Source organism: Salvelinus sp. IW2-2015, unplaced genomic scaffold (assembly GCF_002910315.2).
Source record: "Salvelinus sp. IW2-2015 unplaced genomic scaffold, ASM291031v2 Un_scaffold2460, whole genome shotgun sequence".
In the NCBI taxonomy this organism is placed as follows: Eukaryota; Metazoa; Chordata; class Actinopteri; order Salmoniformes; family Salmonidae; genus Salvelinus; species Salvelinus sp. IW2-2015.
This window is the reverse complement of record NW_019943778.1, coordinates 70,024-77,991: the sequence shown is the minus strand read 5'-3', so window position 1 is coordinate 77,991 and position 7,968 is coordinate 70,024. Positions and strand designations below refer to the sequence as shown.

The window sequence follows — 7,968 nt, the reverse complement described above, 5'->3', positions numbered from 1 at the left end:
CCTTCCGGTGGCACAGAGGGTGGTGTGGAGGCTAGAGAAGTTGTTGCTGCGAGCCATCTGTAGGAAGGCCGGCAGATCCTGGGTGGGGAAACGGATGAAGTGGAGGTTCCCTGTGCGTCCGCATATCGTCTCAGGTCCTCTCATCTCCAGGTGAACATCTCTAGATCCCCGTCTACCTAGTCATCAGAACAGATTACCGTCAAGAACGATTACTTTTCTTAGTCCGTATTGTGCATTTCTTTTTACCCACCCCTCAGATACATCCCCGCACACCCCCCAGATAGCACACACACCCTCAGATCAGATCCAGTTGAGCTTAGGTTAATGGAATGTTGCTGGGCAACGGATATCGAGAAGGGTGCAACTGCAGACCGCAATTCAGGCATTCCTGCATCTGGGCATTCCAGCATCTGCAGGGTTTAACTACTTCTACTGGAGGGGGGGGGGGTCTGGGAATGCCCACATGCAGGAAGCGCCTACAAGATTACCTCTTTACTAAGCAGGCTAGCTATAATGCCTTGTCCCCTATACTAGCAGGCTGCTATTATGCCATTGCCTTACTAGCAGGCTAGCTATATGCCTTGCCCCCTTACTAAGCAGGCGCTAAGCTAATTATGCCTTGCCCTTACTAGCAGGCTAGCTATAAGCTGCTCCTTGCCCTTACTAGCAGGCTAGCTATATGCTTTCCTTACTAGCAGGCTAAGCTATATGCCTTGCCCCTTACTAGCAGGCTAGCTTATATGCTTTGCCGCTTACTAAGCAGCACTGGCTATAGCTATATGCCTTGCCCTTACTAGCAGGCTAGCTATATGCTTTGCCCTTACTAGCAGGCTGGCTATATGCCTTGCCCTTACTAGCAGGCTGGCTATATGCCTTGCCCTTACTAGCAGGCTGGCTATATGCCTTGCCCTAACTAGCAGGCTGGCTATATGCCTTGCCCTAACTAGCAAGATAGCTATATGCCCTTACTAGCAGGCTGGCTATATGCCTTGCCCTAACTAGCAAGATAGCTATATGCCCTTACTAGCAGGCTAGCTATATGCCTTGCCCTAACTAGCAAGATAGCTATATGCCTTATATCTAGAAACACAGCAGTGTTCCTCCACCACTATGTAAAACAACTATTATATCTAGAAAACACAGCAGTGTGCATATAACTGCTTTGTAGATGTCTCCCGAGTGGCTCTAAAGCACTGCATCGCAGTGTTGTTGCGTCACTACAGCCGGGGGTTCGATCCCAAGCTGTATCACAACCAGCCATGACCGGGAGTCCCATAAGGCGGGGCACAATTGGCCCAGCGTCATCCGGGTTAGGGAGCGGGCTTTACTTGGCTAATCGCGCTCTATCTAGCGACCCCTTGTGGCAGGCCGGGCACCTGCAAGCTGACTTCCGGTCATCAGTTGACACATTGGTGTTGCTGGCTTCCGGGTCAAGCGAGCGGGTGTTAGGCGGGTCATGTTTCGGGGGACGCATGACTCGCCTTTCGCCTCTCCCGAGCTCGTTGGGGAGATGCAGCGATGACACAAGATCGTAATTAGAGATCATGAAATTGGGGAGAAAAAGGGGGCCAAAAATATAAAAACTGCTTTGTAAATGCTTAGCTGATATTTCCCATTGTAATTGTTCTTTAGGGTGGTTTCCATCCATCCACATCCATGGCAGCCTCTGACTCAGCACCACCTTGTCGTCAGTGAACACTCATCCCCATCCATCCATCCCCACCCATCCATCACCATCCATCCATCACCATCCATCCATCCATCCCCATCACCATCCATCCCCATCACCATCCATGCATCCGCCATGCCATGTCCCCATCACCATCCATCCATCCCCATCCTCCCCATACCATCTCATCCCATCCATCCATCCATCCCATTTCATCCCCATCCATACCATCACATTCCCCATTCCACCATCATCCATGCCCATTGTCATGACGTTGCCTGCGTGGGTATAGCAACCCATCCCCCTCTCCCTGCCTCCCCCTTTCCTCCTTCACCCCCATGCTGTGATCACAGAGAGACGTTGTAAATTCCTGAGGATCTCCTCATGGCTAAACAGTATTAAGAGAGGGGGTAAACTTTCAGGACAAAGGAATTCTCTTCCACCTCACAGAACTTGAGGTACGAACAGATTTCATGTTCCGGAAAAAGTATTAAAGGCCGGTGAGGGTCCCAGCTATTAACAAGTCCATTTGTCCTCATGTGAGAAACTCAGGAGAGACTGTGGGACCACATTACCATACGCTGTTGTTATATAAATAACCTCAGATATGAAGTTTACATCTGTGTGTTTGTATAAAATGAAATGAGTGAGTATGATACTGTTTGTATAATTGTGTAATATGATGTTGAACTGTTTAATGAAGGAAATACAACTCCCGGTTGTATTTTAACTAAATCCAAGGACCGCCCCTGAGCCAGTGTCGTAGGGACCATGGGACCACCCCTCTCTGCTATCTGAATAAAAGCCAACTCTAAGAAATTACCCCAGACCATGTTTCTCTCAATCACGAGAGGACAAAGGTTTGAGACCAGACTGCTGAATCTTTTAACCATCCACGTGGTTAAAACTCTTATACGAATCAATAACAAGTCTTTGATATTGACTTCTAGTCTGCAGCTAGGAATTCGGTACTCATTGAAAAAGGAAAGACAACCCCGAAACATCCATTCTATTACGAATGACACTCTGAACAATCCACAACCAAAACGAACTTCTCTCCAACGACAAGGACAACACACTGGACGTAACTATAATATATATTGATTGCAATTGTTCCCGAATGAGTGAGCGTTCATGTGTAAAGGAATTAGCCATGCAATTGTGTTTATAGGTGTAGGGGACTCTGTAGTGAATTCTTAGTCGAACGCAACTTTCCCTTTGTCTAACAGCCGCCATGCCGGTTTAGCCCACTAGGGCATATTTTCTCCCATCATTTCATGTAACTATTTTAAGTTTGTTTGTTTTGCATTTCTGTGAATTAATTAGTTAGTAATAAATAAATGATTTAAGACAATTGATGTATGGATGACTCATAGTGAAGACTGGGTTCGTGCAGATCAGCGATTTACGACGTTTGGAATGAGACTGACGTAAGGTAGAGTAAATCAATCATTAATTAGAAGACCATTGATCAGATATGAGAATATCTGAAAGGTTATATTGGGAAATGATAACTTTGTAATCTAATAACTTTCCCTGGTGCCCTCGAATTCATAGTTAATTAGTTACGTTATTACTAAAGTGATCGCGTAATCCCCAATTACAGGAATCTATGATAAAACTAAAAGTCTTCAATTTAACGATACCAAAGACACGACACCATCCATCCATCCCCATCCATCCCCATCACCATCCATCCCCATCCATCCCCATCCATGGCAGCCTCTCAGTCTCAGTTCACCACCTTGTCGTCAGTGAACACTCATCCCCAGTCTAAGTACTATACATGGAGCATCTATGCCTTCTGGAGAGATACGGTTCATCTTATCGTTACGCTCTACTACAAACCTGTGGAGAATCCTTTAACACTTAAATCAAAGTTATAACCTATAAGATTTGATAATAGGTCACAGTTTTTTAAAATTAGGTTGATTATGTTCAAATGACAGTTCAATCATTTTTAAAAACACATTTTCACTTAAGTCATTATGGGATATTGTGTGTAGATAAACATTTTTTTAATCCATTTTGAATTTAGGCTGTAACAACAAAATGTGGAAAAGTCAAGGGGTATGAATACTTTCTGAGCTGTATATAGAGCCTCCCGAAAGTATTCAGACCCCTTGACTTTTTTCAACATTTTGCTACTTCACAGCCTTATTCTAAAATTGATTACATTTCAGTCTCATAGCAAAGGGTCTGAATACTTACATAAATAAGGTATTGTTTTTTATTTTTTAATACATTTGCACAAATGTCTAAAACCTGTTTTCACTGTGATTATGGGGTATTGTGTGAAGATACCTGAGGATTTCTTTAAAAAAAAACAAATTTTAAATACATTTTCGAATGGATATGACTTTAAAAAAATAAATAATAATTTCATATTGATTAGTACAAACCCCCCCCTAAAAAGAAAAAGTAGCCTATGCCTAAAGTGCAGAATCAGGATTATTTGCATGAATCCAGTGGCCATTTTGTTTTGAAACCTCCATCCCAAGTGCACTACAAAGCTGCTACCCAAACACAGTCTGGCTGGGCCGGAATTATTAAAGGGTACTACACTAAAATTATCTACATTTCTCAAATGGTACCCTGATGTGGTTTAAGCACTGTTGTGGACTTAGAACATCCAATTTTGTTATTTTTCTATGGGAGAAAAAAAAGTGAGGTTTTGAGAGCAAAAACCTGAAAAAAACGGGGTGAAATCAGTCCGTTTATTTTGTTGCCTTGGTATCGTTTTTAAACAAGTATTGTTTAAAAAAGAAGAAGAAGTTATTCTGCCCTCTAGAGGACTTTGCTGAAAAGAACATACGTCACTTTGAAATCGGCAATAAATACAGATTTAACAGTCTCTTTTCTTTGCTTTTACAGTAAATCTATCCAAATCCACGTAAGAACACAAGGGCAGCTAATTTAAAAAAGATGGCTAGTCATTATTAGCCTGCTTCTGTATGGAATACAGGTGCATTATGGGACACAGGCATTATTGATTAACTTAGGTGCGACCAAATCATGTGCCAGTGCCAGAGTTAGTGTAGAACTGGAATACAGTGCAGGGCCACTAGAGAATGTGACAACACTGGTTACCAGTACTACTTGACAGACAGCATTTTGTGATTATTATTTTTGACCCTGCTGGTCATCTATGAACGTTTGAACATCTTGAAGTACGATCTGGCCTTAATGGCCATGTACTCTTATAATCTCCACCCAGCACAGCCAGAAGAGGACTGGCCACCCCTCAGAGCCTGGTTCCACGACAGCCTTTATAATAGAACGCTTGTGACCACACACATCTAAATATTGCACTGTGGGAGAAAAACATCTTAAAGTAGAAATAGAATGAAACAAACAGGCATTATATTGTTGCTCTATTATAGTGGCCACTATAGTAGACATCGATCGAGTGCACAAGGCTACATGAGTGCAAAAAAATAATTCACTGAGTAAAAACAAAAGTATAACTAACCACACCACACACACACACACACACACAACACACACACACACACACACACACACACACACACACACACACACACACACACACACACACACACAACACACCACACACACACGTTACTGTCAAGTTCAACACAACCAAAGCAATTCTTTGGGCTACACTACCACTTCCTGCCTGTGGACATCTGTTCTACAATGTGCAGCAGCAGTGAGGAAGAGGGAAAGTGTGTTGGTGTTTCTTTCACCTCCATAGTGGCATCCATCTTAAGCCAGGCCAGTTTAATTAAACCAGCCAGTTTAAGCCAGGCCCAGTTTTAAGCCAGGCCCAGTTTAATTAAGCCAGGCCAGTTAATTAAGCCAGCCCAGTTTAATTAAGCCAGGCCCAGTTTAATTAAGCCAGGCCCAGTTTAATTAAGCCAGGCCCAGTTTAAGCCAGCGCCCAGTTTAAGCCAGGCCCAGTTTAAGCCAGGCCAACTCCAGCTACACTTGATCCCTGAATCCACTTGTTAACAAGCAACACCTCATTTCACCTAATTCTCTCATTCTGAAAATTAACCACATACTGTAGAGGGAAAACATTAGTTCACAGATGTGGTTAGTTCGTTAGCTAGTTAACATTTCACACAGATTGCCAGGGCAGTAAGCAGCTAACGCGATATAGCTTGAGAACGGCAAGGAGTCGTTTACCAGTTAATACTATATCGGATTGTTAGGTACTAATGTTAGCTCATCTGATGTTGTAACGTTAGCTAGTTAATACTGTAGTGAATTGGTTAGGTTACTAACGTTATCTCATCTGATGTTGTAACGTTAGCTAGTTAATACTATATACGGATTGTTAGGTTACTAACTTATCTCATCTATGTTGTAACGTTAGCTAGTTAATACTATAGCGAATTGGTTAGGTTACTAACGTTATCTCATCTGATGTTGAACGCTTAGCTAGTTAATACTATAGCGAATTGGTTAGGTTACTAACGTTATCTCATCTGATGTTGTAACGTTAGCTAGTTAATACTATAGCGAATTGGTTAGGTTACTAATTTATCTCATCTATGTTGTAACGTAGCTAGTTAATACTATAGCGAATTGGTTAGGTTACTAAGTTAGCTCATCTGATGTTGTAACGTTAGCTAGTTAATACTTATAGCGAATTGGTTAGGTTACTAACGTCTAGCCTCATCTGCATGACTGTAACGTTAGCTAGTTAATACTATAGCGAATTGGTTAGGTTACTAACGTTAGCTCATCTGATGTTGTAACGTGCTGTCTGATGTTGTGACGTTAGCTAGCTAGCTAACGTTAGCTGTCTGACTTTAATAACAACACCATATTTGATCAGTAAATTAGCTATTTAGTAAATTAACTATTTCTGTATTTAATTTAAGAAATTTGCTAAAATGTCTAAGAACATGTTCTCTCTTTGTCATTATGGGGTTTTGTGTGTTGATGTGGAATAAGTCAAGGGGTATGAATAGTTCCTGAAGGCACTATATATAGTCCTGTAACTACACTTATATTGTTATGCAAAGACAATGTAAATGTTGGGCTCTCTCTCATTATGGGGTACGTACCAGTTGGATAGGTACATATGCTTTGTTATAGGATTTAGTGAATCTTCTAGATGGACTGTCTGTCAGCCTTCTAGATGGACTGTCTGTCAGCCTTCTAGATGGACTGTGGATGTCAGCCTTTAGATGGAACTGACATGTCAGCCCTCCTAGAATGGACGACTGTCAGCTACTTCTAAGATGGCTGTTGTTCAAGCACTTCTATGTAGATGGAACTAGACTGGGTCAGCCTTGCTACGATGGAGCGTGGTCTGTCGAACACTTCAAGCTAGATGATCTGTCCTGTCAGGCTTCTAAGTGGGACTGACTGATCGCAGCTTCTAGATGGGACTGTCTGTCAAGTGCCTTCTAAGATGGACTGTCTGTCAGCCTTCTGAATGGATCTGATGTCAGCTTCTAGATGGACTGTCTGTCAGCCTTCTAGATGGCTGTCTGTCAGCTTCTAGATGGACTGTCTGTCAGCCTTCTAGATGGACTGTCTGTCAGCTTCTAGATGGACTGTCTGTCAGCCTTCTAAGATGGACTGTCTGTGCAGCCTTCTAGATGGATGTCTGTCAGCCTTCTAGATGGACTGTCTGTCAGCCTTCTAGATGGACTGACTGTCAGCCTTCTAGATGGACTGTACTGTCAGCCTTCTCGATGGACTGACTGTCAGCCTCTAGATGACTGATGTAGCTTCTAGATGGACTGACTGTCAGCCTTCTAGATGGACTTGACTGTCAGCCTTCTAGATGGACTGACTGTCAGCCTTCTAGAGGACTGCTGTCAGCCTTCTAGATGGACTGTGGTCAGCCTTCTAGATGGACTGACTGTCAGCCTTCTAGATGGACTGTCTGTCAGCCTTCTAGATGGACTGTCTGTCAGCCTTCTAGATGGACTGTCTGTCAGCCTTAGATGGACTGACTGTCAGCCTTCTAGATGGACTGTCAGCCTCTAGATGGCTGTTGTCAGCGTAGTGGATGGACTGTCAGTTCTAGATGGACTGACTGTCAGCCTTAGATGAGCTGTCTGTCCCCTTCTAGATGGACTGCTGTCAGCCTTCTAGATGGACTGACTGGTAAGCCTTCTAGATGGACTGTCTGTCAGGCCTTCGAGGATGGACTGACTGTCAGGGCCTTTCTAGATGGATGTCTGTAAACCTGAGTCAAATGTGTAGAGCCTATCGCTATAAAGGATCTAGTAACCGTTCCGGTGTGACAGAGAGGTGTTTTACATTTCTGAGATCTATACACGTCTCCTCTGTGGACTCACGGTCTGTAATGG

General features: G+C 43.1%; 1 pseudogene; it reads right to left on the bottom strand.

Annotated features, from left to right (window-relative positions):
* LOC112074007 (pantothenate kinase 3-like) overlaps positions 1-7,968 on the bottom strand; it is a 27,107-nt pseudogene that overhangs the window by 11,221 nt on the left and 7,918 nt on the right.